Source organism: Panthera uncia, chromosome C2, assembly GCF_023721935.1.
Source record: "Panthera uncia isolate 11264 chromosome C2, Puncia_PCG_1.0, whole genome shotgun sequence".
In the NCBI taxonomy this organism is placed as follows: Eukaryota; Metazoa; Chordata; class Mammalia; order Carnivora; family Felidae; genus Panthera; species Panthera uncia.
Window position 1 is genome coordinate 26,470,671 of NC_064810.1, and position 26,256 is coordinate 26,496,926.

At 34.2% G+C, this 26,256-nt stretch overlaps 1 long non-coding RNA gene across 3 annotated transcripts in view; it reads right to left on the minus strand.

Moving 5' to 3' along the window:
- Nucleotides 1-26,256, minus strand: part of LOC125920807 (uncharacterized) — a 329,534-nt gene that overhangs the window by 166,519 nt on the left and 136,759 nt on the right. For all 3 annotated transcript variants that reach the window (XR_007457205.1, XR_007457203.1, XR_007457204.1), the window contains one exon: nucleotides 23,305-23,353. This is a non-coding gene — a long non-coding RNA (uncharacterized LOC125920807). The remainder of the gene's footprint in view (nucleotides 1-23,304; nucleotides 23,354-26,256) is intronic.

Here is a 26,256-nt window from a genome sequence, read left to right on the forward strand (position 1 = left end):
CTCAGAATTTCCCCCATAATGTTACATGTAAATGAAATGAAAACATAATATTCACTACAAAGCCAACAACTTGCACATTTGTACCCAATTCCTTATGGCTAATATGAGATAAAAGCTCCCCAATTCCTTATTGTTTACATAAAACAAAAGTTCTATACAGCATATTCATTCATGCATTTAATCATTTCTTCCTGCCTGGCACTTTCAGGTGATCTTTAGATGGTTTTTGTTTTATTTTGTTTTGCTTTTCGACTGTGCACCAGCAGGGGAAGAGGAAGAGGAAAAAGGAGAGAGAGAATCCTAAGCAACCATCGGGCTGGATCTCATGATGGTGAGATCATGCCCTGAGCCGAATGCAAGAGTCAGAAGCTTAACAGACTGAGCCACCCAGGTGCCCCTTTGTATTTAGAAGTTTTAGTTCATGTTTATTTTTATTTATGTTGTTGTATACTTGACAATGGGGCTATGCCAATTAATCCTACAATAAGGAAGAAGGTCTTTAATATTACTAAATGTTATGATTTAGTTGCCAATTCTAAATCTTATATTCATAATTAATATTTGTAAATATCAAAATATCACACAATTTTGTAGAGCCCAACAAGATTTAGAGAAGATTCAGGGTTGAATAAACATGTTTTGGCTTGCATCACATACTGAATAATTTACTCTTTTAATGTAATGTTTTATGGAGTTTGTAAAAACATTCTAATTAGGTCACTACAACTAATAACATTCAATTTATCTAAGTCTTAGAAAAAGTCAGAGAAGAGAAGCAGAAAACAGGAGAATGTGAGCAAAGAATGCATTAGGATGTGTACACACAAGAAACAACAATAACAGAAAAGCTAGAAATTAAATGTATATGTTCTGAACTTACACATGATAAATCTGATCTCCATTTAAGCCCCTAGCAATTCTAAATTCCAATTTCTTATTGCCAATAATATTTCTCAGAAATAACCTCTTTTCACATTTATATAAGTCACAGAGGTCTATTTTATGAGAACACATAATCTGGCAAAATAAAATGTTACATAAAATGGAAAAAATATAATTTGTTTTTTAGTAGTGTGTTAATGAGCCACAGCAGAGCAATTCTTTTATCATATCTTAAAATTAAAAAGATACAAGTATAGCTGCTGATTTATATGTCCCTTATTTGACTTTTTATACATATGCAATATTATTTTTAAGCTCATTTGTATTCATGTGAATTGGATTGCAATTTAAAGTCTGGAAGGTTTGATTTCATTAAACATTTTTGCCTCAATCAAAAAGTCTGTATACACATGAATATTTCAAAACCAGTATCCATTTCTTTTAAGACTTTCAATATTGCATTATTAACCATAATGGTAAGGAAAATACACAATAGGTTCTAACATAAAATTTTGTGAACAGGTTTATTGAATGACTTGGAATTAGTAGGAACCAAAGTCCGAAATAAAAGAACTTTATCATCTCTCTATCTGTCTATATCCGTTTTTACTGTTGTCTTTAAAAATTCATGCTACTCTGAAATCTACATACTTTCTTCCTGGAAAAAAACATCTCAGGAAGATCCATAACTTTTGTAGATAACTTGTGTTACAATTTACAATCCGGTCTTTCATCTCTTCTGGCTGGGTTTGCGTCAGGCTCAGAAAATGCAATGGTAGAGAAAGAGGAAACGTTGTACATAGTCACATATTTCTACAATTCATACCTTGAGTTCCTTTTCCCCACTTTCTACTCCATCTCATAATTACGTAAGAGAAATGGAGGAGAGCTGAAGGTGCAGAGAGGATCTTTCTTAATTAAGCCAGTTGTAACTTATGTTGGTGACATTTTTTATGGGATTTTTTTATGAATTCAATGACTATTTCTTTGAAGATGAAACAGACAAGTTACTTTCTCTAGTGTTTAATTTGAGGGTTTGGACTATTTCTTTAGAATATGTGGACACATATACCATGGTTCTCAGGTATGAAACCTCATTCAAAATTCTAGATCACCAGGAAAAGTCCCACTTAACATCCTGCTATATATATATATATATATATATATATATATACACACACACACATATATACATATATACATATATATATATATCTGTACTATATATATATAATATGTTATAAAACTTTATTACACTATAACAATAAAAACATATATCCATATATATAATATATACATATATATATAATATAGATATACATAATATAGATATATAAGTTTTTATTTGAATAAACTATATTTGGGGAAACCCTGGTTAAACATAATTTTTAAAGAAAACGTTTAGAGATTTCATTCTAGCAAAAAAGAGAATTTCAGTCAATATGGCCCAGTATTCACAATGGGATACATTTCTATCACTTCAAATACATAGCAAGGTAAAGAAAGTATAGGAAGAAAAAAAACAACCCAGAGACAGAGATAGGTTCAGTAACAGGATAAAGTCATTGGGCACCTCGGTGGCTCAGTGAGTTAAGCTTCTGACTCTTAATTTCAGCTCAGGTCATGATCTCAAGGTTGGTGAGATGGAGGCTCAGGTCCGCTCTGCCCTGATAGCATGGAGCCTTCTTGGAATTTTCTCTCTCCCTTTCTCTCTGCCCCTTCCCTCTTATGTGCACACACGGATGCTCTCTCTCTTTCTCAAAATAAATAAACTTTAAAACAACAGCAATAGCAAAAACAAAAACAAAAACAAAACAACAACAAATCCACAAAAGCAGGATGAAGTCTCAATGAACGAAAACCAAAAGAGAAATGCAAATCAGCAACTGGAGTTAAAGCTTCAGGTCCACAGTTTGAAAGTAAAGAGAGTGATCGGGTTATTTAACCCCTGATGGTAGAAAAAAATCTTCCACATGAGTTGGGGGACCAAACACAGCCATGCCCTTTGCTTCAAACCAGGGAACAAGTAAACAGAGCTCCCTTATTGAGTGAGAGGTTGAGTAGGAACAAATAACAAACAACAACAAACCAAGACAATTACAGCTGAAGCTGTCTAGGGAGTTAGCTTCACAGAAGGACCAGGGCTTAAGTTAAAGGGAATACAGAGCCTTTTTTCAATCACAAATTAAACCAAGCTATCAATGGTTGTATGGCCAAGATAATGGGTTCCCAACCTCATTGGGGGAAGAGAAAAGGGGAGGCAACTGCAAACATATGGACAGGAAATTGACAAGAAAAAGAGAATGGGAGACTGAAGGGGAGGAAAATCCCGTAACTCGGCTCTCACTCAGAATGAGCCTGAAGACCTTAATACCTAAACAAATAGACAAGTATAAAGATAGAAAAGACAAGCAACAACCTCAAAACTGGAATTTTATTTCTCTTCAGATTCAATTGATCTTATGCAACAACCTAACAAAGAGTAACAATAAGTATGCTTAGTAAAAATGTCCACTTAAAAAGAGCATATAATAGCGGATATATATATAAATAGGTTGATAGGAAAAATAATTAGAAATATTAGTAATTAATTACATAACTATTAAAATAGAAACCTCAATAAGAAGGAAATATTCTAGATTTGATACTGGCTAAAAAAAGAAGTAGCGAATTGGACAATACTTAGCAACTCACCCAGTTTTACAAGTCAATTTTACTCTCTTCAAAGAACAGATGTTCTCTATTGTTCACAAAATGCTTCACAGATTAAAGAAAAAAAAGAAAGCTATTCAATTCACTTCATAAAGTTAATATAATTTTGATAATAAGGCCAATAAGAATAGTACAATTAAAACAATCATAGCCCAGTCTCATTTATAAGCATAGGTGAAATATCTTAAAACAAGTATCAATAGTCAAAATAAAAATATATATTAATGTGTTTTGCATATAAAAATTAATGTACTAAAAATTAATGTACTAAAATTACCCTAGAAATAAAAAACTATTTCTCTATCAGATAATACAATCTTGTAATTTACAAATTAGCAGATCACAGGAGTTAACCTTATACAATCATCACAACAGAGGGGTGATTAAACATTTATTCATTGAAAAACAAAATTAAAAACAGAAAAAAAATGTTAAACCAGAAATCAAAAGACATGCCCTTAAATTTCTTTCCTGTAACCCCCCAACATGCTCTCCTTATCCTTTTTGTCAGCTTAATATTTCTCTATGGAACTTACAACGATGCCATGTATTATATGTTTTACTTCATTTACAACTGCCTTTCTCTAGTACAATGTAAACTTCAGGGTGGAAGAAACTTTGGTTTTTTCATTGTATGTTTCATACCTACAAGTTTCTCTAGGATCTACCAGTTCTCTCTTCCTGATCCAGCTGTGCATCATTTTTACGTCCAATGAGACAGTGCTACTGCAAGTGTAATTTCAAGGTCTCTGCCTCTTATCAATCATTTTACCTTTCTTGGACAAAATGGAGTACAAAAATTAAATAAGAATTTAGAAACTTTAGAAGAAAATAATTTTTAAATCTGTGAAACAAAATAATAAATGGGAATTATATCTTAAATGTCTTATTTTACTTTACTTTTTCTAGCAATATAATTTTACTATATTTTCTAAAATTATTAGTGTGCAAGGATTTAATTTTTTTTTAATTTTTTAATGTTTATTTATTTTCGAGAGAGAGAGAGAGAGAGACAAAGCATGAGCGGGGAGGAGCAGAAAGAAAGGGAGACACAGAATCCGCAGCAAGCTCCAGGCTCTGGGCTGCCAGCACAGAGCCTGATGAGGGGCTCAAACTTATGAACTGCAAGATCATGACCTAAGCCTAAGTTAGATGCTCAACCAACTGAGCCACCCAGGCATCCCAAGGATTAAAACAATTTTTTAAAGTCTCCTTCACCACAGGTAGTTTTGAGAAGTACGAATTTATCATATTGCTTTATTTTTCTTTTCTTGGGTTCTCAGCTGGACTCCTAGTTCTTCAGCGAAAGTATCTTTTATTTTGTTTTCCTTAGTACATACTATATATTTGTGAAAGCATGAATGCAGTTGATTTCCAGCTTCTTTTATTTTCACATTATTAATATAAAGTATAATATATCCAACTCAGGAACTTTTATTTTAAAAATATAGATGTAAAACACTTTGGCACGGTTGGATTCTATTGCACTTCTGTGACCAGAAGAAAGTTGGTGCCATTATTAGGATTAGGAAAGTAAAGAACAATGGTATTTTACAGAAAAACATGTATTTTATAATTACATTGAAATAATATAGTACTTTTAAAGTGGAGATTGGGGGGACGGGTGGTTTGTGCAGTAGGACTAAACAGGAACATGAAAATGTAAGGTACAGTAACATAACTGTTTCTAGATGTTAAAAAGGTTTTGTCTAATTCTAGAACTGATTTTAGGCCAACATACAAGTTAAGTTTCAAAAGGTATAACCATTGCTTTGTAAAGTACAGAGTTCTCAGTATTAGCAATATCCACACATAATTTGGAAGATTGTCTGCTTTTAAGTAAAAGATTAGACTAGAAGTTATTTAAGACCCTTCCAAATGTAAGCTGTTAGGATTCCACGAACCATACAGAAATTGACGGAATGACCATGGATGAATTGGATGATAGCTAAAATTTGGTATCTGTTTACATTAAAAATCAACATGATGTTACAAGAAAACTACAATTTGGAATAAGATGGAGATAAGAGAAAGCAGTTGACATTTATTAACATTCTACTCTGCCACATATTGTGATAGTTTCTCTAGAATCTCTTCATTTGAGACTTTTAGTAGTACAGCAATGTAGCATTTCTATTTTCTACTCAATGAAACCAAGACTCAGAGAAGTTGAATTACTTGAGTGTCTATAGCTGGTAAATGGAAGGGATAAAACTCAATCTGTCTATCCACAGCCAATTTAACTGGTGAAATGTTGTTCTCTTCATAAAACCAAGCTGTGTCCAAACTTAGGATTTCTCTAGATCCATGAAAATTATACTTTTACCCACAAATGATCTAAAACTAAAGATCATGATAATAGTATGTCCATTACCATCCAATATTTAATGATAGTAGCCATTGTAAAAATTCCTAAACAGATTATTACAGCAACATTCATAAAAACATTTAAAAATTTTAAAGGTGTGTTACCTTATAAGGAAAATGTAACAGTCCCTTTCAAAATACCTAATGTAATTCTAAAGCTTAAGTTTTCAACATCAAGTACCTGGAACTGACTTTCTCTGATATGGAAGCCACAAAGATAGAACAAGTGGAGGAGACACAAGGGAGCCTGGGTTTGGACAGATTGTTAAATTCATCATTGTGATAGCTGAGGAAAGATGTGGGATAGAAGACAAATTTCAACTCTGTAGCATAGCTACTTCATGTTATGAAAATGCATAACTAAGCAAATTGACTCAAAGCACCAAGATGGTGGCAGAGCATGAATGATCTCAGAGCCCAAGATCATATAATAGAGGAATTCATTTTAAATTTTTTTTAATGTTTTATTTATTTTTGAGACAGAGAGAGACAGAGCATGAATGGGGGAGGGGCAGAGAGAGAGGGAGACACAGAATCGGAAGCAGGCCCCAGGCTCTGAGCCATCAGCCCAGAGCCCGACGCGGGGCTCGAACTCACGGACCGCGAGATCGTGACCCGAGCTGAAGTCGGCCGCTTAACCGACTGAGCCACCCAGGCGCCCCGAGGAATTCATTTTAAAACAGAACTTGAAATATAAAATTTCAGACTACCCAAACAGATAATCTATTCTAAACCTGGAAAACTAAAATCTGCTTTGAGCTTCTGGCTCCAGAATCCAATCCTCATTGGACTCTACATACCAACTTGAATTCACTGGACATGTATGAAGTGACTTCCTTCCAATGATACCACTAGGTAGTAAAGTGATTTTACCACAATTATTAACTTCTAAAAGGTACAATTTAGTTCCATTTATCCAAAACTGCTCCCAAGCAGAATTTGCCATATATTTAATGTCAGTATACATATTAAAGGCAAATTCAATTTCCCAGCTTTTTCCACATGAGACTGAAAGTCAAAATTTCTGGGGAAGATAAATGGCCTGGTATCTTTGATAAACAGAAACAGAAAATAATAGGCATTTTTGGTAGACCATATTTGGAAATACTTGACTAAGAAAAGCCAAAGACCATATAGTACATACAAAGAGAAGCCCTTCTCTTTCCTCTGAAATGATGCAAATTAAAAATGAGTCCATGTCTAAACTGCCATACTACTATATATTTTCAGATCTCTAAAAATGCATGCAAAAACACTGTTTGGCCTTCACATTAAATAGGAAATACACTAGCAAAAATTATGGAGACCATCAAGTAACCTATCAAGGAATAATCATTTGGTACTATTTTGTATATTTGTAAAACTAAGCATCAATTATCTGCAGATGGCTTGTATTAATACAATACTAATAGCAAACATCATAGTACAGTGAGAAAACTCCCATAGTATTAATCAAAATAATTTTTTCAATATCATTTTGACAAGCTGAGTTTATTCCTCCTCAATCCATATCAGTATTTATTAAATAGGAGTAAAGCACGTTTATCTTACAAGTTCTAGTTAATATCTACATAAAACATTTTTTCTTTCATTTTCAAATGGAATCAAAACAGTAATTATATAATCCACATTTGGAATTGTTCAGTTAATAATTCATAATGAAAAATTTATTGTGTTTCTTTAGTCATTTTATTTCTGAGATATCAATTTGTTTTTATACATAATTTCTATATCACATTGATAGAATGATCAAGTTATTGGTAGGTGATCATCTTGTGGCTTTGAAATCAAAGGTTTTTTTGTGAAAATTAAAATTTTATGTATGAATTGAGTGAGGTTAGGTAAGACAGAGATAATTTTTCATCATAGATGACTGGAATCATTAGTAAAACAGGATGTGAGGGGAAAAAATGTTGTGACTACTGTTTATTATTGTTATTGATTCGGGTTGAAAATCTCCAAATTGTAAAAACTAGTGTTGTGACCGCCAGACTTTTAAAATGTCACAGAAATCTGAAGACATATGCTCTCTAAGGCAACACTGTCCAATAGAACTCTCTGGGATGATGAAAATATTCTACAGTTTTTTAACACCCAATATGATAGTCAAAAGCCCCAGGTGTCTTTTGAACATCTGAGATATGGAGAATACAATTGAGAAGCTGAATTTTACATTTGATTTAATTTTAATCAATTTAAATTTGAACAGTCACATGGGTCTAGGATTGTAAAAGTGTATGGATTAGAAAGCTCTTTGTTCATGTTCCTGTGGTTCCAGATCTCTAGTATTTCTAAGAAAGTGCGGTCAGAAAGAGAGTGAATGTGGTTATCTCTAGGACAGCACTTTTCCATCTAAAAGACCTGATGAAACTATTGATCCCACCACAATTTCAGATGACTCTGACATAGCTCAAGTTTGTCACAGTAAAATACATTACAGGCCTGGGATGGACCCAAATAAGGGTATATTTGGTATATACCCTTATATATATTTGGTATATTTGAGTTGCGCTAAGAGTAGCACTCTCTCAACCCTACTTCTACCTACTCCCATCTCCCCCCACCGAAAGAAAAAAAAAACACAAAAACAAAACAAAATCATTGCCAGACTCATCAAAATCCCTGAGGCCTGTACCTCATGAGCAACTTCCAGACCAACAGATTGGAACTGCCTTTTCTCTCTACACACATGGTTGTGACGAGGTTCCACTCTATCCTCACTGACATGCCTGGGCTTGCTCTTCCCATGCTAACAGGGTGACGTCGTCTCCAGTTGGACTCTGTCAACTTTACCTTTGAATCCTTTTCATGGTTTCTCTTTGCCATGGTTAATAAGACAATGACTTCTGACTTTGGCCTTCTTTTTATTATTATTATTTTTTGCTTTAAAAATCATCTTATCTCCTCTCCCTGCCAATCTTATCTACTCTCACAGCCTTCATTGCTGAGTTTACACAGGTGTACCTCCTGAATCTCCACTCCTACTCTTTCCTAAGTTCCAGTCCTGGATTTCTAGCTAACAGCTACATATTTTGCCCTGAATGCCTTGGCACCAGTTCCATTTCAAGACATTTTAAATTGAACTGTTCTTCCTTCCAAAAACAATAGCAACCAAAAAAAATCCGCAAAAAAAACAAAAAACCAACCCTTTCATAGTCTCTACCTTATTTTTGTAATGACTCTAGTTATTCGTGATCAAAATCCTTGTCTTTGACTCATTTGTTTCATGCTTAAAGTTTGAAGCATCAAAGTGGTTAAATTAAGAATGCAGATTCAGGAGAAAACAAAGCTGGACTGGACTCCTGGTCCCACCATTTACAGCTTGCATAACTTGGGTATATTACCTAAATTGTCTAAACCTTATTCTTTGGCACAAAAAAATGAAACTAATAATAACTGACATTTGTAGGGTTCATTCAAAATACTTTACTCCTATTAAAATAGTTAGTCTTTACAACTCTATGAGGTAGATCCTATCATTACTTCTTTCCTATGGATGAGAAAACTGAAACACAGAGAGTTAAATAAATTGCCAAAAGCCACAATAGTAAGTGGCTGGGATACAATCCCAGACATTCTGGCTCCGAGACTGTAACCACCATACACACTGTCTTCCTGATAATAACAGCTTATCTCATACTGTTGCTGTGAGGCTAAACTTCAATGAAGCTTATAAAATACTTGTCAATATCAGTTGCTATTGTCATCATAAATTTCTACATTGCCAAAGTCAGAAGTCATTACATGAATTCCTATAGCACGTACTCCTAGATCACATGGCATATATACTGCCTTGTACTACCTCACTGGACAATCATGTCTTATTACACTGTATAGATTATAAACTGCTTGAAGCTAGAGATAGTGTGTAGTCATCTCATGCTCAGTAACTATGAATAGAATTAATAGATGGGAAGGACTTTTAAAATCTGTTATTATGGCTCATATCTATTTTATAGTCTCTTAGATCCTGGACCTTAGTTGTCATCGAGTTTACAGACAGACGAACTGCACGCTGTGACAATTCATGCTTCTCCAATTTTTGACACCTCTGCCTGAGGTCATCCTCCCTAATATGAAAGTACTTTCTAGTTCCTCTTCACGTCCCTTTAAAGCAGGCTTATCCCTATATTCTACATGTCCTTCAAGTTGGCTGGTCTCAGCTCCCCAACATGCCCAATCTCCACTGTCCACAATGGTTTTAAAATGTGCTCAGGACCTACAGCTTAAACACAGATGCCATGCTGGAAGGTTACACCCACAATCCCCTGGGCTGCAAGGAACATGTGTGGGGTTACCAGGAAAACACTATGTCAGAAGGTACTTTCCTATCTTTTCCAAATAGATATTTTGTGAAAATCAACAGGGAGGGGCTACATTCTTAAGTATTAATTATGTTGCTTATTAAAAAATACTCAAAATTCTCAACAACTATAGATATCAAAAGTTATCTCTAGTATACATTAAAAATGCTGATTATAAAAGAACGCATACAATATGGACCAACTGATGTATGTAAAGATGTATATATGCATAGAAAAATGTATGAAACATTGTATACCAAAATGAGTATAGCTTACATTCAAAGCAGTGATTATGAATAATTTCCCTATTTCTTGTTCAGCTGCATTTTCCATTTTCACCATAAACATTTACCATTCATAAAACAGATACAATATTTAACAATTTATTGAGCAACATTTTCATTAACTCTTGCTATTATTTTGGTGTCATATAATTAGCACACTATCTAGCAGAATTTTACATCAGTAATCTGAAGCAATAAACTTTGCTTCTATGTTTTTTTCTTTAGGATCTTACCTAAAGTCCATTTTTCAGGTTAATTTTAAATTTTGTCTTCTTCCTGTCATCAGCTACACGGATCATTGATGATTTATATGCTGCTTTAAATGTATTCTAAATTTCAAGGACACTTTCGCTCAATCTTTAACTATACATCTTTCTCAGGCAGCCAATTTTGCTGGTCCCTGGAGTTGTTGCCTAATACAAGATTGGCTGTACACATTCAGGTTTTTTATATCATCTATCTAGAAAATGGAGTATTCTAAACGCAGGGGAAGTCATTTGGGTTTTACACAGGTATTTTTAAAGAACAAAGTTTCCATTTCCTTTGGAGAAATAATAAACTTTACGGTGGTATGGAACAATTAACACAACAAATGACAGTCCCTCTCTACACCCATACTGAAAAAAATTCTAATCTTACAAAGAAGTACAGAAACAAAATACGTAAACGTTTATACAATAAATGTGGTCTTCAAACCATTGCTCACCAACATACTGCATCAGCACAGCAATCCAGTTATAAAACGTTCCCACATAAAACCAAACCAGCGTGTTTTCTAAAGTAAAATAATGCTGATAACCAGAGTTTCAGAGCACTGATCATATATGAACAATTCTAGATGGAGGTGTGATGGTAAAAATCTGCCTGCACGTCCATAAAGCAAAACCTTGGGGAATAGAAATGAAAGAGCAATCCAAAATAAGAAGGAAGACAATGATTATACTGCTTAGACAAATTTGTATCTGGAAAAATATATATGCATAGCAAAAAAATTTTTAAAGGAGATATTCAAAATTGTGTGTATTATGTCTTTCCATGGTGGCATTGTGAGAGATTTGCAATTCAACTCTTGCTACCAGCTTCAAAACTGGCACTTTTTTTTTTTCAACTTTATTTTTTTTATTTATTTTTTATTTTTGGGACAGAGAGAGACAGAGCATGAACGGGGGAGGGGCAGAGAGAGAGGGAGACACAGAATCGGAAACAGGCTCCAGGCTCCGAGCCATCAGCCCAGAGCCTGACGCGGGACTCGAACTCACGGACCGCGAGATCGTGACCTGGCTGAAGTCGGACGCTTAACCGACTGCGCCACCCAGGCGCCCCCCAAAACTGGCACTTTAAAATTTAGGGCTAAAAATTATTTTATCTAAAATCTGCTGAAATTTCAAGTCTCTGCCCCTTAGGATTGTCAAAACTGAAGCTGCTACTGAGAAGTATAACTTTCCATTGATTGGAGCACCTATGTAGAAGAATTTCTGTCGAGGGGTGCCTGGGTGGCTCAGTCTGTTGAGCATCTGACTCTTGATTTTGGCTCAGATCATGATCTCACAGTTGGTGAGTTTGAGCCCTACATCAATCTCTGTGCTGTGCAGAACTTGCTTGGGATTCTCTCTCTGTCCCTCTCTCTCTGTTCCTCCCCCACTTGTGCCCTCTCTCTCAAAATAAATAAACTTAAAAAAAAAAGAATTTCTATTGAAAGAAACTTTAAGTTGTGAATTAAGGTATTCTTTGTCACCATTTTTACCTTCAATAAACTCATGGACTAAGAATCCAATATGATGAAAACACAAGATTTCCAATACTTGGTCCATACCTACTGTACAATATGCAGCAGGGCATGAAGAAGATGTTGGACTTGGAATGAGAAGTCCTGGTGCTCAGTCCTCACTGTGTCACTTACTAACCTTATGACTTTGCCAATCGTGTATCTCTGCTTTATTTTGGGAATTTTTATGGTTACTTTTTTTTTATTGTTTTTTACTATTTATTTATTTATTTATTCATTTGAGAGAGAGTGTGTGAGTAGAAGAGAGGGGCAGAGGGAGAGAGAATCTTAAGCAGGCTCCACGCTCAGCAGGAGTCTGATGTGGGGCTTGACCCCACGACCATGAGATCGTGACCTGAGCCGAAATCAAGAGTCTGACGCTTAACTGACTGAGCCACCCAGGTGCCCCTATTTTTCAATGAATTTTTAAAATAACATTTTGCCCGGGTGCCTGGATAGCTCAGTCAGTTAAGTGTCTGACTTTTGATCTCAGTTCTGGTCTTGGTCTCAGGGTCGTGAGCGTAAGCCCCATGTTGGATTCTATGTTGGGCACGAAGCCCTCTTTAAAAATAAAGTAAAGTGACGTTTGGTCAGAGAGATTTTGAAGGGGTTGATGTGATGGTGAAATGAAGTCACATGTGAAATTACATAGTAAGCTGGAAATGCCATAATGGAATATTTTGGTGATATTATTATTAATTCTATCTCTCTGATAGTAGGGACAGAGTGTAAAAGGTAGGAGTGAACTTCTGGCTTTCATACTTGTGTTTAATCTTTTATAACATATTTGTATTTTTGTCCTAAAGCACATTTTTTGTGACTCTATACTCCATAGATTTATGGAACAGTACTGAGTTGAATTTATTATTTATGCCAAATTTATATTTCTATATCTTGAAAGCTCCAGCAGGAACAATTACAACAGCAGGGAAAGAACAATTATAAGCATTCATCATTCAGAACTTGCTATGTGTCTGAGATGATGATGGGTGTCTTTAATTCTCCTGTAATTTCCATAGTGTCCAATCTTATAAAGAGGAAGCTGAGATATACTGAGTGCTAATTAATGTTGCCCAAGGGGATTCAGGTAAGTGCTTTCCTGCCTTACTTTCTACATTCTTTGTGTGTGATCATATTCACTCTTACTCTTTATCATAGAAGACTGGCATTGAACTTTGTAGAGAAAGCTTCACTTTCTTTTTTTTTTTCCTTTATCTATCTTAACATGTGGCAAACATAAATTCATACTCAAATTTGGGAGTACAGGTATAAGACTAGACTAATTTTGTTTTGTTTTGTTTTTTTGATGAATTGTGTGGTTCCTAAAAAACACCTCTATGTGGTATTATACCTGGGACTTTGTTAGTCTTTTTTAGAATGTTATTAATATGCTAAAATATACATAATATTATAGAATTTATCAGTTTAACCATTTAAGTATAGTTCAGTGGCATTAGGCACATTTACACTGTAGTGCAGCCATCACCACCAAATATCTCCAGAATTCCTTCATCATCCCAAGCTGAAAATCTGTACACATTAAACAGTAACTCCCCCTCTCACCCTTCCCTGGGCCCCCGGTAACCACTGTTCTACTTCCTGTCTTTATGGATTTGACTATTCTCCTTACCTTACATAACTGGAAACATACAGTATCTATTCTTGTATATCTGGTTTATTTCACTCAATATAATGTCTTCAAGGATCATCCATGCTATACTATGTATCAGAATTCCATTCCTTTTAAGGCTGAATAATATTCTAGCATATGTATATACCACATTTGGTTTTTTCATTCATGTGTCATTGAACACTTGAATCTTTCAACACAATAATGGTTTTCACAAATAATATTGCTATAAACTTAGGTAAATAACTCTGTTCAAGTTCCTATTTCCAATTCTTATTTATGCATCCAGAATATTATGTATCTGAATATGTATCCAATACAGATCCCATGTATTGCATCTTTAGGGACTAGAATTCAGTAAGCCTTGATCCCTTTATATAATATCAGCTTGAATTACATCATCCAGTAAATATGGTTAATTTAACTGCATTAGGCTGTCCATATGGGATAGATTACATTTTTCTTGCCATTATCCTTGCAACTTAGAACATGAGTCATTAAAGTACATGGTAATAAAAATTACTTTTATTATAAAACTAGTTTTTAACTCACCATTTATGTACATGAAATGGTTGGAAAAATTTCAAATTCTCAAATTTTAGAGAAAGAATTTTCAGAGTTAAAATATGTTATGTCTCACTTGAAGCATGTATAAATACTCATTAACATAAATTTACATTAATAACATCTTACCCTGACTGTAACCCATAATTTAAAAATTTAGATTTTTGTAATTCTTTACATACTTCTCTCCAGTTCACCAACAATACTTTATAAAAGCAAAAATAAGTACACTTAGGCAAAGCTTAAAACCTGAGAGTCAGGGGTGCCTGAGTGGCTCAGTTGGTTAAGCATCTGACTCTTAATTTCAGCTCAGGTCATGATCTCATGGTTCATAACTTTGAGCCTGAGTCAAGCTCTGTTGACAGTGTGAATCTTGCTTGAGATTCTCTCTCTCCCTCTCTCTGTCCCTCCCCTGCTCGTGTGTATACACTCTCCTCCTCCTCTCTCTCTCTCTCAAAATAAATAAACTTAAAAAACAAAACAAAACTGAGGGACAAAATTTAAAAATATCTATTCATATAAGCAAAGGTACTAACTTTACTCAAAAGAAAACAGAAATTAAAAAAATTAACTAGAAATGACTTCATCTAAATGGATGAAAGTTATCATCGTTTCATCAATTACAATGCTAAAATCTTATTTTTTGAAGCAAAACTATGTAAATATGAATAATTTATCACACATTTTTATAATTAAGCATACAACAAAGAAATGTAACATAGCTTATTAAACCATGTAAAATATAGCATAAGAAAGACATGACAGCTCATATATTTGATGGCCTGTTTTCCGACAACAGATTTATAATAATATTAAATTTATCCAGAATCTATGCCCTTTTATGTCCTTACACTTTATATGTGCTGCTGCGTGATATGAATTTGGTGCTGAATAAAAATGCATTTCCCAGATCAATAAACTGTGGTACATCCAGACAATGGAATATTATTCAACACTAAAAAGAAATGAGCTATCAAGCCATAAAAAGACAATAAATGTATATTGCTGTGTGAAAGAAGCCAATCTGAAAGGGCCATATACTGCACGACTCCAACTATATGACGTTCTAAAAAAGGCAGAGCTATGGAAACAGTCAAAAGATCAGGGGTTAATAGAGAGGAGGGGGATGAAAAGGCAGAGCACACAGGAGGTTTAGGGCTGTGAAATTATTCTGTCTGATACTTTAATGGTAAATACATGTCATTATACATTTGTCCAAATCTATAGAACACAATAAAGAGTAAGCCCTAATGTAAACTATGGATTTTGACTTACAATGACGTGTCAACATAGGTTTATTAGCTGTGACAAAAGTACCACTCTGGTGGGGACTTTAGAAATGGAAGCGTCTACACTTGTGTGGGGGGAGGAGATATATGGGAAATCTCCATACCTTCTTTTCCATTTTTCTCTGAACTTAAAACTGCACTAAAAAATTAATGCATTCTGGGGTGCCTGGGTGGCTCAGTCAGTTCAGTGTCCAACTTCGGCTGATTTCGCGGTTCGTGAGTTTGAACCCTGCGGTGGCTCTGTGCTGACAGCTCAGAGCCTGGAAGCTGCCTCAGATTCTGTGTCTCCCTCTCTCTCTGCCCCTCCCCTGCTCGCACTGTCTCTCTCTCTCTCTCAAAACTAAATAAATGTTGAAAAAAATAAAAAAAAATAAATGCATTCCACTTCCATTCCAGACTAGGTTCCAGGTAGTACAAAAAGGCAAAAGTAAATAATCCCAATGTTTCTTATTGAATATGGTTCTTTTTATTTCCCACACCTAACCGGATTTGTTTACAAGGTAATTCACAAATTTCTTAGCCATTTTATCTTTCAGTGAAACCTCAAGACAACGTCTCTCACATGTTTACATCAAGCTTTTTTTTATGGAAATTTCAAATTCTCTCTTCTTTGAATACAACTTTCAAGAGTGTGAGTATACTCATATGTCCAAAAATTTACTCTGTGACACATGTTGGTGATACTAACATTTATCAGCCACTATGTGTGTTAGACATTATGCTACATAATGTAAACAGTTAGTTTTAACTATATAAAATTGTGGATGCTTATTTTTAATCTCTAAAAAGGGAATTTCCTATGGCTTGTTATGAGATTTTTTTAGCGCATTTATTCCCCATAAAAACCATGGGATGCTAGTATGACTGCTATTTTATTTTACCAACTATGAAATTGAGGCTTAGAGATGTTAGCTACGTATCTTGCCCAAGGTTACCCACATAGCAAGCAACAGAGTCAAGAAACAAATTTAGCAATTGGACTCTACAGGCCATTGAAAGAACTACTCTACTAGATTATAACAAGATGAGACACAGTGAAGTGTACTTTGTGGGGGGTCTGCTTCATTTCTGGACACCTTCCCCATGATAACCTACTGAAAGGATCTAACTGCTCAAAGTATGGCCTCATCACAAACAGCAACATGGACATCACTTGAGAGCCATTAGAAGTGCCAAGTCTCAGGCAATGTGGTATTGAGTCTGAATCTGCATTACAATGATATTTCTAGGTGATGGATTCCTATGTCCCTTAAAGTTTGAGAAGAACTGATCTAAGGTATCTTAATTTTTAAGACAAAGCGTATGCAAACCACTTAATCTACATTCCAACAGGTAAAAAAAAATAAGTATACAGTAATAAAAATGTTCTGTAACCTTGCTATATTCAGTGGGGCATCACATTTTATGTGTTACTTGGTTCTACACAAAATGAATCCTAAATGCACGCACCCCTTCACACCCTTTTGTCTCCCCACAGACCTCTTTAACTCATTCAGGGACTAGATATCTATTATGTTCCAAGGCATACCTTTGTTTGCTGTTTTACTTCCTGCAATACGCACACAAGGTGGTTTTCCCTTTAGTCCTAGAACTTTAGGGCTTTGGATACAATCCTTGACATGGTGACATGGATTATTTTTTCCCACTAGATGGCAGTAACAGCAATTTAATAATACATTTTATAAAGCAATTACCAGCTTGCCACACGCACAGCAAACAATGACTCTTTGTGAGGGTTTCATGAATTGCTGGTTTTAATATAAGAGCAAGGACTTAGTGACAAATTAGAGAACACTTTTCTCTATTGATGTCTATGTTTAAATTTCGTTTGGCTTGCTTTCCAAAATTAAAAGCAGTCTTGTTTGCATATCTCTTACCCTTAGCTGTAAGAATCAGCTATCAGGAATAATTTTCACTTGTAAGAATTGGAAAACAGACAAGTGGTTGCTAAAATAAGATACTTTGTAAACATAACAGTCAATAAATTATTTCCTTATTCCAGTTTATGAAGAGATCTTTCAATTTTTTGGTCTTTATCCAAGACCATACATGTATAATTTCTAAGTGCAGAAATTCAAGATTTTCAGGAGAAATCATATATTGAATTCATAAGTTAGTATTTCTTAAGTTTTGTAATAAATTTTTAGAGATCACCACATACAAATACTATGTACTCTAGCAGTTAAGCAGTAACAGCAAGGAGAAATTGGGTTTAAAGTAAAATAAAATTAGAGTTTTATAAATGCAGTTCTATTGACATTCCATTTAGTGTTTAAATATGACTTCTTGCATGCAGAATGTTCTCACATAAATATTTAACAATTATCTTAAAGAAAGGAAGAAATCTGTTAATCAAATATGAGATCCTTTGGGGATATAATTAAGCAACTTCATTACAATCTTGATGCTTCGAGGTAGTAGAAAAACAATACACTTTACTATTGATCAGATTTAGCCCAGTGCTTCTCAGACTAATCCTGGTGAAGAGCCAGACTATTATTCTTTCCCAAGTAGTCATGAACTGATATTTTAAAATTCACACTAACAATAAATAGCTAAAGAAATAAAAAAAAATTAACACAGCCATATTTTATTGAGGCAACAGGCACAAAATGACTGTTAAAGTTTTATAAAAATTTTTAAATGGTTGCTTTTAATTTTCAAACTTCTGTGTTTTCTAAGTGGTATCAAACCATTCTCAGAAGGATCTGGCCAATGGACCACAGTTTCAGTGGCGTGGCTCTCATTTCCCAGCAGGTGAAGCTGCATCCACTGGGAGCTGGTAAGGTTTTAAGCAACCAAATGTAGTAAAAATCAAGACTTGTTAAGTTTTACCATTGGCAAAATCTCTAGGGAAGGGGCCAACTTGAAGACCAAGTGGAGGTGTTTCATTCAGTCTAAAAAAGTAGACTATTTTACTTTTCTTTTTTTAAATTTTTTTTAATGTTTATTTATTTTTGAGACAGAGAGACAGAGACAGAGAGAGAGCAAGGAAGGGAAAGAGAAAGAGGGAGACACAGAATCTGAAGCAGGCTTCAGGTTCTGAGATGTCAACACAGAGCCCAATGCAGGGCTCGAACTCACAAACCGTGAGATCATGACCTGAGCCTAAGTCAGATGCTTCACCGACTGAGCCACCCAGGCGCCCCTTTACTTTTCTTTTTAAATGTGGTTTCTTTGGTTATCCAGAATACTATAGTTAGTTTGCATTTACATACTATGTATGTAGTAAGAAAATAGTTCTATTTCAACACTGGATTTAACCGCACCATGAGATCGATGTTCACCATCTGAGACTCCCCGGCACAGAGGTAGATCCTTTCCTCCCATCTGTGGTTCTCTTGAGCCCTTGCCTTCCTTCTCTCTGTCCCCCTCTCCCACCCTGACTCTGTCTTTTCGTCTCCCAGATGAGTACTCATGACCATAACCTCTTCAAGGGCCAGATCTAGAGATTAAACAACAGCAATTTATACTGGTTAGCAAGAAAAGCAGAACCCTTGTCTCTGCGTGCACAATGTAACAGCTTCTAAGACATCAGCTGAACTGTATACACTCGTTCGCTAGCAGGATGAAAGGCCAAACAAACACCTCTCCATGGTGATATCTTTCTTTCTTTCTTTCTTTTTTTCATGGTGACATCTTTCAGAAGACACTTTAGTGCTAGGTTGATGGCAAAGAGGCCTTAACTCAGGATTTTATTTGTGAGATCTCAATTCTGTTTGGACATTGTCATAGTAACTTTCTAAAGGCCAGTAATTTAATTTTAGGATCATTACGCAAAGACTTATGAAAGTGGACCTAAATAAATATTGATATATACAGCTTTGAGGTGTTTCACATATGTGAAACCAGCTTTTGCCACATATGTTTTACATTTAAAATCCAAAATGAGTTCAGTGTCAACGTTAATCACATGCAATTTAGCTGAGACCAGAAGGAATTGCAGCATCACATCAGACTATTTCAAATTTGGCCTTAGATATGCAAATGTATTTATCATTAAATTGTAAATGTTTACTGAAAGACAAGCACTCACGAAGTTGCTTTACGTTCCAGAGTATTACTAACACCTTCTATGATTACAAATATAAATTCCACTTTTTTCTTCTACTTTAATGTAAAAAATATGGAATATGTTGCAATTATCCAGTTTATTTACACACAAGATAGGTAAAATTTCTAAGGTATATAAATTGGGTTATCAGACCTAGATCAGAAAACTGGAACATTTTATCTATATTATTTCTTCATTTGGCTTAATGGTCTGTTTTTGTTTATTTTGTAACCACATTAAAGGTGTATGTTATAAATATCAATCAGTATTTGAAACTTAAGTTAAAATTAGCACTACTCATCAGGCTAAAAAGAACATAACACCGAAAAGAACAAAACAATACACACACACACACACACACACACACACACACACAATAAAAAAACCTATTAACACTAATTTGTGTACCAAATAAACCCTTTGTTAAAAAGCAGTCCTCAGGAAACTAGACTAAAGAAGCAACAGATTTAAATCATTCTATTTAAAAGCACCTAGCCTAAAGAAGTCTACTCTTCTGAAGTACTATCATAAGTATTTAACTAATCTTCCCTTTCTCTCTTAGGCTATTCTTTACACAACAAAGTGAACTCTTAAAAATCTAAATCAATTCACATCTCTGATCAATAGCCTCTGATGGATGGCTTCCCATTTGACTTAGAAAAAAAATCCAATATTCTTGACAGGACCAAGAAGAACTTTACATGGGCTTGCCCCACCATATTGGACACTTGGGTATTGCTCTAATATGCCGCATACTTTCTCCTTGGAAACTTGACTTGGGTTCTTCCCTCTGCTGGGATGCTCTTTCCTAGACAAGTGCATAGCAAGTCTCTTCTCATATGCTCCTAACTCAGAAAAGTCTTCCCCAGCCTCAAAGAGAGGATACCTTCCCCCAAGTCTCCCACTCAACTTTATTCATCACAAAACAGTATATTTTTTATCTGTTTGATCGTTGGTTTAACGTCTGCCCTTCCTCTGCCTCCATCATGGCCATAAGAATGTAAGACCCATGCTTGTCGGGACTTACATCTATGTAAATGCACTACTTAGAAGCCTATGTAGTGCATAGTAAATGTTCAATAAATATTGGTAGACCGAATTAAATCATTCTTGTCAATTTTCTCTTCATACTTCAGCTGGGCTAAAACTGCCTGATCCACAGTGTTAACTCCAAATGCAGGCTCAATGCTATGAATACATACGCAAACACCATACTCTCACACGGAGACTTAAAACTTATTAATTTGAAAACCTTTTTAAAAGTTCAGTCTAGGTTTGTCATACTGTCATGTTAGGATTTAAATTTTATAAAATACAAATATTCTATGGTCAAAAGTCAGATGCATCTATCAGTATGGAAGATATAGAATATAGAAAATATATAAATATATAATAAATATCAGTATACATGTACTATATTTAAATAATGAATATATACGTTATAATAGTTTATATTATACATATCTATAGCTAATGACCAATGCCATGCTAAACAAAATCGCTTAATGTTTTAAGTAATGTTATTTACCCTCAACTATGTTTTCACTGTTTATTTTCCTTGAATTACGTTCATTTATAAAAGTCTATGGCTTAATTTATTTTTCTCTCTTTCATATTGCCTAATTTTAAAGAAAATCCTGAATATTTTAACCACTGATAGTAGTAAAACAGCAAATCCATTCTCTAACTCATTCCTTTATACTGAAACACGTAATTTTATAACGTGATTCTTTTTTTTTTCATCAATTGTGGTGTCTGAAGAATGCCACCCTTACATCAGAGCAGCATGTATTCTATAATAAGGATCGGATAGTATTGGAGATGGGTAACAACACATCACAGACAGATCAGGACAAGAACTCACGTTTACTGAGTTACTATTCACTTCAGAAATCTTGCTATCTGTTCTAACATAGGCCTTGGAGTCATTTTCATGCCTCTCAGAGTTGGAATGAAAACATCACTGAGATTTGCCATTCATGGCAATACAGGTATTTTCTCATCTCTGGCTGTCATAAAAAAAGGATGGTGAACATCCAGATTTTTGTTTTAATTAAAAGTAGTGTGGCAAAATATGGCATGTTATGCATATTAACCTGAAGGGATGGCTATGAAAGACAAGGTGAAGAGCAATGTTCTTGATATTTTGGTCATAAAAAAAATATATCAGAAGCAAAACTACTTCTTTCTGACAAAAGAGATATGCATCTGTGCTTTCTGAGGTTGGAGAAACTCTCCTGAGATACAGGGGAACATAGCACACTTTGACATTGACTATCTCAGGGAGGGGGATGGAGACTAAGAGGAGGAAAAGGTTAGTATGAGTCTGTTTTGAGTTTTACAACATATTGCTTTTTTAATTATATGTCTATATAGTCACATATATTTAAATATTTACATATACTTATATAATTTACTTATATGTACTTATATAATGTATTTAAATATATTCTATATCATTATATACTTATATGATACATAATTACATATCTATAAGATATGCAATGATATATTACTATTTAGCCATTTCATTTCTATGTGTGTGTATTTGTGTGTGCACACATATATTTAAATTCACCCACTATTTTGCATTTAATGTTGTTTTTCTGTGTTTTACTACTGAGGCTATCTTTGTTAAGTGCATTTTTTTTCCAACTGTCTTTGGGTAGAAATGTTACAAACAGAAAAATATATTTTAATGTCAGGAGAGAAAGTAAATCTGTTGCATTAAAATAATACTGTGTTAAAGTATTGGTTAATAATTTAGCCAGAGCAGATATTTTAAATTATTCTAATGAATAACCACTAGACAAAATATTCTTCTAGTCTATTGTGTAGGATATATGTCCATTTCAGAAGAAAACATATGGCTGATCAAAATAGCTTATTATAAATATGAAACATATTAAGATTCATGGCTTAAAAGAGCAATGGTAATATATAAACATGAAATATAAGTGTATTACCAACAGGGATCATCTAACTCTAATAAAGAAAGAAATCTTATCATATCTATCTCATCTGGTTTAGTCAGTAGATCTTCTGACTGACAAAAGTTTAAATCCAACATAAACATTAATTATTTTCAGCATAGCAAAAGAAACAATGTATTATTGTTCCTGTAAAAACACTAAGTTCATAAGCCTTTGCACCAAAAGGAAAAATTGTTTCAGGGAAAATAAGGATATTGAATTAGAAGGGAAACACTTTGTTGACTTTTCTCAAAAATAGGACTGTACTACAGTTTGCCAAATCCAAAAATTATTGACTAGCACAGTTTAGTTAAAAATATTTTGGCTTCAAATAAAAATATACTTTGAGGTCTAGGGGTTTCTGTTCACATTCTATGCCCTATACTAGCCCACAAAATTAGAACGGGAAAAAAATGCCAAATATGCTGTCATATGTTTTAGTACAATATTAAAGTATGTCTTTCAAATAATTAAGACTTACTGTTATTTCTGAGTCATCCCTTTACAATGCCATTTTAATGATCAATAACCTGAAAGGAAAAGAAATGAATCAAGACGTGGTCATCATTAAAAATTTCTACAAACTTTGCTAAGAGAGTAGAACTTAAATGTTTTTATAACAAGAAAAAAATAAATATGTGCGGTGATAGATATATTAATTAATTAGATGGGGGAATCCTTTCACAATGTATATCAAATCACTACAGTGTACACTTTAAATCTCTTACAATTTTATATGTCAATTATACATCAATAAAGCGGAAATTTAAAAAAAAATATTCCTGAACTAACACACATCCAAAATGTTTTTGCTTTTTTTCAGAAAAAAATCTTAAACCAAAAATGTACATCCTCATCAAAAAGAGATGTCTAAAAAAATTAAATATTTCACTTTAAATCCCGTCAGTTGGAACCACCTTTGCTATAATAAAAATAGTCATTCTCTTAGATTCCCTAAAAACTATTACATAATAATATGATCACTAATATCAATAAATTACTTTGCTAGGAATAACCAATCCAAAGGTCTGTAGGTCTGTTTTCTAAATTTGGAAATATATGACTTCCAAAAATCAAAATTCACAGGAGTCAAAATTAATAAAAATGTTAAAACAGGTCCAGCCAAAATTAAGTTTACATAAATTAACTATGAAGGCAAACTGTGCTCTTGTTACCATTGTTACTGTTTATAAAATGCCATAAATTAATTTTAGAGATAAAATGTTGTCACGTGGGTAAACATATGAAACACCACCAGTTAATTAATTAATTAAAAAATTTTTTTTAACGTTTATTTATTTTTTGGAGACAAAGCATGAGCAGGGGAGGGGCAAACAGAGGGGGAGACACAGAATCTGAAGCAGGCTCCAGGCTCTGAGCTATCAGCACAGAGCTCGACATGGGGCTCGAACTCACAAACTGCAAGATCATGACCTGAGCCGAAGTCAGACGCTTAACCGACTGAGCCACCCAGGCACCCCAACACCACCAGTTAATTTAATATCTGTAACTTTATAAACAATATTTTTTGAATCATAGGGGTTATTAGTGGAATGCAATTTTTAAAAGTTTTATTTTAAAATGTTAATATTGAAACATATCATCATAAATTACATCTAATGTCTAAAATTTTAATATTCAAGACACAACTCCAGATTCTTAAGAATATTTTTCAGTCATTTTATAAGCTTAGATAAAATTAATTTCCTTTCTAATCTTATTTGCTCTCAAAGGCATTCAGAAATTAACTTATATGTAACAGTAACTAACAGAATTTGAAATGAGGTAACTATTTGGGGAAACATACTAACTGATGGAGTTTTACAAGTAGTTATATTCCAACTCTGTGAGAGAGAATCTACAAATATTAACAAAATGATTGATGGCCTAGTTCAGTTTTTCAAACAGCAAAATATTCATGTAGGCTGTAGGAAGAATGTTTTCCTTCATTGACCTAGTTCATTCACAGTTGGCAAAATATTTGGAAACTAAAACATTAAGGAAGGTTAGTATCCTTTCCAGACCATGAATATGCAGAAAGAGGACAGCAGAATCTAAACTTACATCCCAATGTTTCAAGATTTTCATTTTAAGCTGATATAGTCTATTTTTTGTTTTGGTTCCAAAAAAATTCTACACAACATAAAAACAATTCAATGATATTTTGTTGCTGTTTAGTAAGTACAAATAGTTATTGATCTATTAAATACTGAAGGAAACTATAGAAATATGAAAAACTTCACATCATCTAAAGTAAACTTAAGCCTCAAGTACTATTACATTTGTATTTGTGAAGTAAAATAATGTAAGTTTTTGTCAGTTTTATGTTTTTTGTACTCCTAGTAGAACATAAAGGTAAATAAGCAAAAATCCATAATTAATTCTGTTAGTGCCTATAATTTAGTTTAAAGCGCTCCACCAGGTACAATATGAAGTACATTAGTTTACCTTTAACTTACAAACTAGAAAAAAATTGATTAAGATTTGAAGAATTCTAGTTAAGGAATCACTCTCTAGGTTGGTTAGGATTTCAAGTTTCTTAATGAACAGCTTGAACTCTAGGGGCAACTGTAACAAATGCTTTGAATTTCCACATATTGCACTGTGAAATTTTACACGGAGTGGGGTGTTGGTAATTTACAAAGGATGTGACCGCTTTTCATTGGCGAGACAGGTGGGCTTCAAGATGCTGATTGGCTAGAAATACTGGGCAATCATCTCACTCCGTGGACAACTTATACAAATCCTAGTAAAAGGCCAAGAGGCTAACATCTTTGACACTTTAGATTTAAAATTCTATTTAATTTTTACTCACTCCTTCTTATCAGGTGCTGCATGGCATGCCGAAAAGGACAGAGAACAGAGATTACCTCCAGACGTTTGGAATGGGCTGTTTGATGGATTTTGTAACTAATGTAAAAGTTTGTATGTTTGCATAAATTGGTCTGTAATTTATTTGGGGGATTGGTTTTTCTGTTTGTTTTAAAAAAAAAAAATTTAATGTTTATTTATTTTTGAGACAGAGAGAGACAGAGCATGAACGGGGGGAGGGTCAGAGAGAGAGGGAGACACAGAATCTGAAGCAGGCTCCAGGCTCCGAGCTGTCAGCACAGAGCCCGACGCGGGGCTCGAACTCATGGATAGTGAGATCATGACCTGAGCGGAAGTTAGACGCTCAACCGACTGAGCCACCCAGGCGCCCCTCTGTTTGTTTTTTTAAACAAGCTCCTTGGTAACAAAGTTGCAAGAGAAGAGACATATATATTTAGTTCCTGCCAATCTTTTATTGTCAAAGATTAATATATTGACAGAAATCCCTGACAATTACCTTAGGTCAGTTCACAATGTCAATCTGTTGAATGGAAGATAACTCTGGTCCAAGATAACTGAGTTTTGCTAGAGAAAATTGATTATGCTGCAGTAATAACCAATC